The sequence below is a fragment of the Cupressus sempervirens genome, chromosome 7 (genome assembly GCF_028749045.1).
Source record: "Cupressus sempervirens isolate cs-2001-9-10 chromosome 7, ASM2874904v1, whole genome shotgun sequence".
NCBI classification, from domain to species: Eukaryota; Viridiplantae; Streptophyta; class Pinopsida; order Cupressales; family Cupressaceae; genus Cupressus; species Cupressus sempervirens.
Genome location: NC_143124.1, coordinates 662,045,250 through 662,056,069, shown reverse-complemented (window position 1 = coordinate 662,056,069; position 10,820 = coordinate 662,045,250).

Genomic DNA, 10,820 nt, shown 5'->3' with positions numbered 1-10,820 from the left:
TCATCCACTACTCTCGCTCCCCTATCCCACCCTCTCTCATCCCCTACTCTCTCTCACTCTCCCTTCTTATCTCTCTCTCTCTCTCTCCCTCTCTCTCTCTATCACACCCTCTCTCTCTCTCTATTTATTCTTCCATCTCTCTCTATCCCACCCTTTCTCATCCCCTACTCTCTCTCTATCCCTCCCTCCCTCTCTCTCTCCCACCTTCTACTCTCTCTCCCCTTATCCCACTCACTCCCATCCCCTACTCTCTCTCTCCCTCCCTATCCTTCTTTCTCTCTCTCTCTCTCTCTCTCTCTCTATCCCACCCTTTCCCATCCCTCTCTCTCTCTCTCTCTCTCTCTCTCTCTCTCTCTCCCACTCCCACCCCCTACTCTCCCATCCCCTACTCTCTCTCCCCCTATCCCACCCTCTCCCATCCTTTACTCTCTCTCTCTCCCTCCTTATCCCACCCTCTCCCATGCCCCAGCCTCTCTCTCTCATCCCCTAGTCTCTCTTCCTCTCCCATCCTCCCTCTCCCTCCCTCCCTCTCTCTCTCCCACCCCTAATCTCTCTCTCCCCCTATTCCACCCTCTCCCATCCCATAGTCTCTCTCTCTCTCTCTCTATCTATCTATCTCCCAACCCCTACTCTTACATTCACTACTCTCTCTCCATTTATTCTTCTATCTCTTGCTATCCCACCCTCTTCTCTCTCTCTCTCTCTCTCTCTCTCTCTCTCTCTCTCTCTCTCTCTCTCTCTCCACCCTCTCCCATCCCCTACCCTCTCTCTCCCCCACCCTCTCCCTCTCCCACCCCCTACCCTCCCATCCCCTACTCTTTCTCTCTCTCTCACCCCTCTATCCCACCCTTTCCCATCCCCTGCTCTCTCTCTCTCTCTCTCTCTCTCTCTCTCTCTCTCTCTCTCTCTCTCTCTCTCTCTCTCTCTCTCTCCCTCGCTCCCTCCCTCTCTCTCTCTCTCTCTCTCTATCCCACCATCTCCTATCCCCTACTCTCTCTCTCTCTCTACATTTTAATGTATCTATCTTGATCTTCATCTCCATATTTCTCTACCTAAATCTCTCTCCCACTCCCCTATTTTACTATATATTTCTTACATACACATATCTCTCTCTCTCTATCACACCCTCTCCCATTCCTACTCTCCCTCTCTCCCTCTCCCATCCCCTACTCTCTCCCCCTATCCCACCTTCTCTCATCCCCTACTCTCTCTCTCTCATCCCTTCCCTCCCTCCCTCTCTCCCTCCTTCCCTCCCTCTCTCCCTATCCCACCCTCTCCCATATCCTTCTCTCTCCCCATCCTTTACTCTCTCTCACTCTCTACCCTCTCTCCCTCTCCATTGAAATTATGGCTTATGAAATGTGTGCGCGCTATAGTGCGTGTTTTCTATTTAAGCCTAAATTCAAAAATGCTTCAGCTATTTAAAGATTTGGATTCTACCAAGCCTAAGGATTGGATTTGTCTTGGGGATCCAATCCAAAAGTTTGGAGTCTCTAAACTGGTCTGAGATGTGTTTTGCATCAAGCATACAAAAAATGATTGATTTTTCTTGTGTGCTCTCCTTCAAGTTTCCTTTTGGTTGAGCATCAATAAAATCAAGTTACATGATATTGTAGATCTTTGTGTTACCTATATAACCATATAATTTATTTCAAATTTGAACTATTTCAAGCCTTTCAACTATAATTTCTTTTGAATGTATGTCAATTTTCTCTCAAAAACCAACATGTACTAATTGGGGTGTATATTTTAGCTAGTTCATCAAATTTTGGAAAAACTTAGTTTTTTAGAAACTAGACTTAATTCTACACACTTTGAAAAAAAAAAAGAAGTTTTGATTTTAGATTAGTTTTCAATCATTTCTAGGGGGAGCACATATATATTTCTCATTTTTGGGATATGTCCAATTGCAAAATTCATTAAAAAAAATAAACATTATAAAATTACCCAAAGAATATGGGATAAACTACATAGTGTAAGGTAACTTTTCACTTGAGTGATTAAAGAATTTCAAAAAAAACTTTAAAATTTTAGGGGGCCACACTTTGCACTATGTTATGTTTTTTCTTAAAAAATAGTACCACTTTCTATGGCCCCCATTTTTGTGGACCTAAACTAAACCATTTTGGAAAAAAAGTAGTAGTTTAGAAACTAGACTCAAAGGACTACTACTTTTATTTTTTTCATATCTTAAAATTTTGAGCGTAAATATCTTCAAATTCTTGTCAAAGTTCAAAACTCATTGATTTCAAAAAAAAAGTGGCCACTTATACCCCCTTTTGACATCAAAACTTGGTGGACTTAGCCCACATGAAAGTACCTTCTTTGGTTCTGATTCTACTTCACTTCCTAATTCATTGGGGTTGGACTTGGGGTTGACACAGGCATAGTACTGCATTGGTATGTCAACTCCATGTACCTTGGCACATACTTCATCATTTGCACCAATATGTAAAAAGTTCTTAGAATTGTTCAAATATGTGATTTCTATCCACTTTGCAAGCTTTGATTCATCTAATGATTGTAATTGATACAGAGTATCTAGGATATTACATGTCATTTTATATAGCTTATTATAGTCTACAATGTACATAGCTCTTTGTTGAATTTTTTTCATAATATTTCTCATGTCCTATAGCATGGGGAGAATAGCTGCTAAAGTTAAGAGTATCTTAACATTAGTTAGACATGAATATAGCCAAAGGAATCTGTCTTGCACAAAGTGGATTAGTCCAAGCAATGATGTATATTTAGAGAATACTTGATGCTCGAGTCTATCCAAAGAGATCCATGTAGTATCATTTAAGAAAAAAAATTTCCTCCCATCAATAAGTTCTTGAGCAAAGTGTTGAAATTCCCAAACTCATTTTGAACTTCGACAAAAGTATTGGTAAATGTCTTTGATTAAAGATTCCACTTTACAAACACAACCAAAATCGTTAACAAATCCAAAAGCTAGATTCATTCGATGGGCCATGTAGTGAATGGGAATAGTGTAGGGTGCCAAAATGCTCTGGATCTTTTTGCCAAGATAGCCTTTATGACCTTGCATAATTGAAGCTCCATCCACTCCAATACATACCAACTTTTTGGAAATCACCATGTTATCCATACCTCCATAATCAATTAGAGTACTCTTTAATAAATCATACGAATTTTTGGTTGTCGCACTACAATTCAATTTAGCAATAGATAGTAGAAAGGGTTGACAACAAAGATTGTTTACAATATAAACATGCATGCACACCCAAGAAGTATTATCAATTGTTATAACTTCATCTAGAGACAATGCAATGAAATTTGACTATTTTATTTTTGCCTTCATATCTTCTTTTTCAACCTATACAAGACTACTAGCCCATTCCCATCTGTTGTTTACTGACCAATGACTGTTTGGATAGTTTCAAACTTTATAAAAGTGCAATAAACTAGTAATTGAAGGGTAGCCCATCATAGGATGCCTTCTACTCAAAATATAAAAGACCACAGCTGAACAACTTTTCCAATATTTTCCACCTCCATTGCTTTACTAAGGAAATCTTCAATAGAACCTTTTACTGTAGAATGCTTCTCTTGTAATTTCTCATGTAACTCATATAATTAAGCATTCTTGATATGCAGATAGTTGTCCTTCATTTTCCAAGTTAGAACAGATTTTTCAACTCCATCTATAGTTTCCTTTTTGTTAATTTTACCAACATGATTTTCTATGTTATCAACTTTAAGTTGCAACCTCTTCTCCTTCTTTTTTATCTATATGCAAATCTTACATCTGCATTCTATAGGAGGCTCGCCATCAATTGGATTGGGTATTGGTTCAATGAACCACAAATTTTTTGCCCATTCTAATTGAAAATTCCTTTTGGACAGATCCCAGTAAGATCAATATATATTTTTTATTCCAATTTTATTTTCCCCTTCTATGCACGAACATTATTTATGGAATCACTTTTGGTTTTCTAACCCAACTCCAAGTCTATAATATCATTTTGTGACTCCATACTCAGGGAAAGTGCCTCCAAATCATATTCAAGTTCATCCTTGACTGATCAGATATCAAGTTCACCAACTTTAACTTCTTCAAAATGATCTCCAACTTGTGATGAATCTGCTTTTTCAATATGCATAGGAGATGTAAGTTGTGAATCTTGTAAGTCACCAACATTTCCACCACCAAAATATGTCGATAAGGTTCTATGTTTTGGTGGCCTCTCTTGGCTTTCAGGGATTCTACCATAACTCCTCTTGTTTGACATTGCAAACTGATAAAGGCTGCAAAAATAAATCAACTTATCGAACAACAGACTCAAAGAGTGATGAGTCAAAGACTGTGACAATAGACTACTTACACTACATATAATAAGAATAATATGATTCATTTGCATAAACAGGGTACTACAGTATTGCAATCTATGGTACTACCCTATAAAATTTGCAAACCTATCTAAGCATGTGAGATGTCTAGTGGATAGTAAAAAATAACCAGTACCACATAAAAAATAAATTAAAAATCACTTGCCTTTTACAAAAATCATGCTCCATGAGTGAATGGGCAATGCAATAAACACTAAAACTTTGACATTAATAAGAAATGCAAGTCTCCAAACCAGAAAAGAGTGAATTGCATAGAATAATAGTATCTTATGAATGTATATATAATACCAAACTAGGTTGGAAAATTACATAGGATTAACAAGTGGGAATGTCAAATGTAGGTGAAATGTACCTTCCTATGTAAGCCAAAAATAGAAAACAATTGGCTAAATAAGGCTGGTGGTCGACACACATTGGGAAAATGGTAGGCGATGCCTAGCCCAAGGGAAAATTAATTGGTTATATTAATGGTGAAATAACATTGTCCAATAGGAAAACAACATGCAAAGGATTGCAAATTTTTAAAAATAATTGTATCCAAAATGTATATTATAGTGGCAATTGGACCAAGATTTTTGACCAATCATGTGAAAACTAATGGATGACTAGTACGGGCATTGGACCCAAATATTATAAATATATGGCAATGTGGTTGACCAATGTTACATTCTCTATTCGCCAAATAATGATCGACTGATGAGACGAGATTGCCAAATGGTGAAGATTCACCACTAAAATAATCTCTAATTGACTCTCAAAGGAATATAGTTTTCCATCTGTAGAGTCACATTTTGTACATTACATTATCAACTAGAGATACTAGGTTGTGTTATATAATACTTGTGTATTATTGAAATTGATAAAATTGACAAAGCCTTTTTTTCCTCATGGATGTAACCAAATAGTAAATTGCATAATTTATTATATTTGTTATAAAATTTTAGATCATTTTTTTGGTTGTATATTTTTTTGTTTATTTTATTTTCTTAAAAATAGATGCTATAAATATTTATTAAAATTGAAGAAATTAGTTTTCAAAAAAAATTTAATAATTTTTTGTTAGGTGTGTTGTACACTTCAAAAATTATGTAATATTTAATATTTACACTGAGTTGTAATTTTCAGCTCCTCATTAAATGGGGCGCTACCATTGAATGAATCTATGATTCCTTGAATGACAAAATTCCTGACTTGGAATCTTTAAATATGATATGTATGTTACTTTATAAGAGTGTGATGAATGCATCAAAATTAGGCATGTAAGAGAATCTATATTGTAGAAGAAGAATCTTGACCTAAAATATCTCTCCTTTGATTTTGACATTTAGATATTGTTTTTTGAGGTTTCTTAGACTATACATTGAGTGTTAGTATTGGAGAACACATAAAAAGAATTTTTAAGGAGAGAATGTTGTCAAAGTACTATTGGAATTCCCTCAAAGTTAGATCATGGAACTCCTAAAGAATGTCTTCCTTGTGCTTATGTGATAGTCCTTTTGATCCTAATACAGTGTTTCCTTAATCAACACATCCAAACTAGGTCATGATACTCACAATTTATGAGTATCTTATGAGTGTGTATGTTATAGTTATTATATTTTTCTGTGAGAGTATGATGCAATACATATCTTTAAGCATTATTTCTTATTAAGTTTTACATATATCACATTTGAGTAATATAGATGTGGGGGGCCCACATATTAGTATGTTATAGATTGAAAACCATACCATTTTTATAACATGGTCCATGCATTGATTGTTTAATTCTCAAAATATATGTGTGTGTCCCAAAATGACATGCATTTGAACTTTAAAACTATGTGCACATACTTCAACTTGATTGGTGCAGGAGCACCTAAGGCATAAGAGAACACGAGGATATCATGAATCATGATATGAATAATTAAAATATATTTAGTTCATTTATATTGTCTTCAAGTCAATTGAGTCATGTTATATTAGGCATTATAAGCCACTTATCAAACATTATAAAAGTTGCAAAAAAGTTGTCATGCATGCTCCTAGTTGGGAAATATGTCAAAGTTACAAAAATAACCTGTGAAAGGGTAAGGAGATTGTAAGAGGTCATAAAATGTCCATATTGGTGTGTTTACAAAAGTACTAAAGTAATCTTGTTGAAAAGTGCAATATGATCAAGAAAATACAAAAGTTGCAACTTTGCAAAAGCCGCAATGTTGCGACAAACAATTGCTTATGATAAGTTAGTTAGTTCAAAGGGTTGTTATACAATTGGAACTAAAAAAAGATATAACAGGTTTTTATTGGTCAAATTCAAAGGATGGAGACGAGTTAGAGGGTGAAACCCAATAGTTCAAATCATACACCTCTGAGTTTCCTACCAAATCTAGGAGGAGTCAAGAAATTGGGCAAGTTTTACATTTTAATCCTCCATGAAAATGATGGTTATAAAAAGAATGGTTAATTGACATGGAGAGAGTAGATAGAATGGAGAATTTTTGTAATGTAACATTGTGTTCTATAATGAATAAAGGTGACAATTGAAGTAAGTTAATAATTTTTTCTTCTTTTGATTATATCACATATTCAAGTAAAAAAATGGATTAAGTGACCATTAAAGAGAAATTGATTATGAATTATAATGTTTCTGATTTATTCTAAATCATTTTGTTTTTTGTTTTTTGGTTGAATATAGTGGAAGATATGCAGATTTTTGTAAAAATGGTTATGGAACCTCCATATCAAACCTGTAGACAAGGGTTTGACATTATCTTGCATTCTAATCATCAAAAAATTCTAAGGTTCTCAAATTTTATAGTAGAATCAGTAATATTTCATTTGGTTTTGGTTTTTTATTTGGAAATAGTTGCATGTGAGAATGCCATAATTCCCTAAAGGTTTAAAACAATAAAATTCTAAGTTTTATGACTATAAAAATGAGGCCTAGAACGAGGGGCATAAACTTCAATTTCACAATCAGATTCTTCCCAATTTGGAATATGGTTATATGATCCTAATTCTAAACAATCTTATTGGAGGGATACTATAAATTCATTCTAGGTTGGAAGATATTAATGTCTGTTTATAGGGCTATAAAAATGCTAGCAAAATGGCAATCATATAAGGTGGATAGTGTTGATTGGAATATTACTGTTATAGTGAGAATCTAAATATGTGGTTGGATGTTAGATAAGTTATTTGTAACTATAAAATGACATAGATTCATTGATTTTATGATGGTTAATGCAATGTACCATGATTTTTCTAATGAAATTCTGATTAAGTGACAATGGATCAAGGTTATGCTTGTTGAACAGAGTTATGTGTGGGATCATTTGATTGAATATAGACCCAAGAATGTGTTTTTGTAGATATGTAAAGGAAAATAAGAAGGAATCAAATTTTCTTAGTGAGTTCTTGAATTATACTTGGGCTATATATGTTAGGGTTGAATTTAGGCTTAAAAAATGACACAAACAATGTTCCTAAATAACAAGGTAAGGGTTATGTTGAATGCTTGAAGTTGTTTCATGGAGTAAATGAATAGCACCAAGTGAAATATTGTGAGGTATAAATCTTGATCTCATGGATAGGGCATGAAGGACCTTGAGAAGGGACATTAGACAAGAATCTTGATTAATGAATGTGTTTAAATGGTAAGAGTAAGCATTTGATGCATTGTTGACTAAGTTGATGGCCTATTGGACTAATGGTCTTTGATATAAAATGAAGTAGAATAAATGAAGACCTTGTCGATATGGTGATTGAACAAGGGTAATGAGCTTTGAGCCATGGATTGAGTATAGATAGGATTGAGGAACCTATCATGGTCCCATGTTGTAGTTATATAGCTATTGGTTGATCTGATTAAGAAATTGGTTTAAAATCATCTAAATGAGTTATTACAAGATTTTTTTTGATAAGGTTATCAAGATCCTTGAAGAATGTGATTGCTTTGGGATGTTGTACATCATTGGTCTTGCACATTCCTTTCTTTCTAAAAATTCACTAGAAAACTCTTTAATGAACATAATAACTAATACTCACTCAATCATATAAATAGTCCAAAAGAATACAAAAATACATTAAACATATGTTAAAATCACAATCCATTGAAGCATTGCTATCCATTTTCCTACCATATCTATAGAGCCCAAAATGACAAATATTTGACATTTAAAATCATGTGCACATACTTCAAGTTGATCTTGTATGTTACTTTTTTCTTTCTTTCTAAAAATCGCCTGCAAACTCTATGATGAACTTAATAATTGATTCTCTCATAATTACATAAATAGCCCAAAGGAATGAAAAAACACATAAAAGTAAACATAGTGTACATCACTGATATTGTCTACCCCCTGTATACCACAATCCATTAAACATTGATGGTTATTTTCCTACAAATATACATTAGAATCACCATTGACCATGCATGTAGTTGCATATCAATGCCCACTACATAATAGAAAACAAATGGCATGATTTAATATGATTAAAAATTATTATAAACACACATACAATTCATGATAGACATCACCAACTAAACTGACTAATAAATTGCTTACATTTTGGGCTCTACTGTGTGTTACATGCTTTTGGGGCAAGTATGTGTCATTATTTGACTTATTAGACTCCTAATTTTTAGAATTTTCATGCAAAACTTCAGATCTTTGACTTAGTCAAGTAGACCTAGACATATTGTTTATATGATATTCATTATGACTAGACACATCAATCCATCTTTTTCTAGATCATACTTTTGACTTTTTGATGATCTTATGTTCATCTCGTGTTATAATGATGTTACATTTTGATGATGCTATATTATGATGTCCTAATTGATGATTTATCTTATTTTTTACATGCACAAATGATGAAATATGATGTAAATTGGAATGGAATGTAATATTATTCTATTTGATTATGATTTATTTTGGACAATAACCTACTGATGTTGTCTCGAGTGTGTTTGAATGGTTGCAAGAAGAAGGCGATAGTGTGAGGTAGAGGAGGTTAGCTCCTTGGTTGTGGTGGGTGTAGACATCCAAGTTTACCTTTGTTAATTAAATTTTTTTTAATTAATATAATGTATAAAATTATAGTTAAATTTTATTAATTAATTATCTATGCTACATTCATTTTCCAATTTACTTAAATTTATTTAATTAAACTAGGTTCACTATCTAAAGTATTTAAGTATAATTTAAGTGCAATCCCTTCTCTAATGTATTAGAGCTTATTAAATACATTCCCTCTTACAATTTCCCTTTAAAATAAATTTTTATATATTTAAATCCTCCACATTTCCAAAAATATTCTAAGCTTGGATTCATTTAAATCTATTTCTAATCCTAAACAAGAAATCTTCCCTACACCTATCACCTCTCTTGATTAACCTACCCTTTACCTAATCACTCCTTAACCTCACTTGAAAAGGGATTTCACAACTATGTAGTTGCTAATGCATTTCTCACACATGTGAGCATCTCTCCTCAAGGTGTCCAAGAACCTTTGATAACTTCTCCAATCTCTTCCTTACACCTTTGGCCTCCACTCCTTTCTCCAAATTTGCTCACAAATATGTGAGAAACATTGAACCTCTCAAAACATTAATGCTCATTGTTGACTTTTACATGGTCATCCCATCTAGCTCATGTGTCTCCTATGTGGCTCCTATGTAGATTCTACATAGGTGATACCTCATCCAAGCCTCTATCTTTCTTCCAAAAATCCCTTTACAAGAATAATTCATCTCTCATTTGCTCATTTTTATTGTTCTCTTTTACTCTAGGATCATCTTAAGCATTATAGAATTATAAAAATCTTGATCTTAGTTCAATTTCTTTGATAATGTTGTGATGATAGATAAGATGATTCCTTTTTAGCTTATCTTGCATTATCATTCTAGTTGAATCTTGCATCTTCATCTTCACCCATTATTTGAGTGCTTGAGAAAAATTCTTGATACTTATTACTGAGCTCGTCATCATATCATTATCTTAGTTTTACATTCTCAATCATCAATCCAATGTAGATGTAATTGGGGATAAGTATCCGTGTCTTAAGAAAGAACACCCACATCTCCAAAAGAGAGAAAATCAACTATACTTGTTTATATCAGATGTGTTGTGAAGAGTCTTTGTATTTTAAATTTTTATATTCATGCTTTAATCTTGTTAATTCTAACCAACATTTCCATGATTTTAGATTGACAACAAAAGTCTTGATAGACATTTTGACACACTCATCAGACTCACATCCCTAAAACACATTTAAAAATCTTGGCTTGAGGACATCATTTTATCATGTGTGAGTGACATGTCTATTTTGTGCTGACACTATCACATGACTAGTGTTTAATGATAGATGGACTTATATGATGTACTATGCCTTCTCATGTGTTAATAAAATGAACTCCTTCAAAAATCATATTAGTCGACTATCACAAATTTACTCTTCCATGT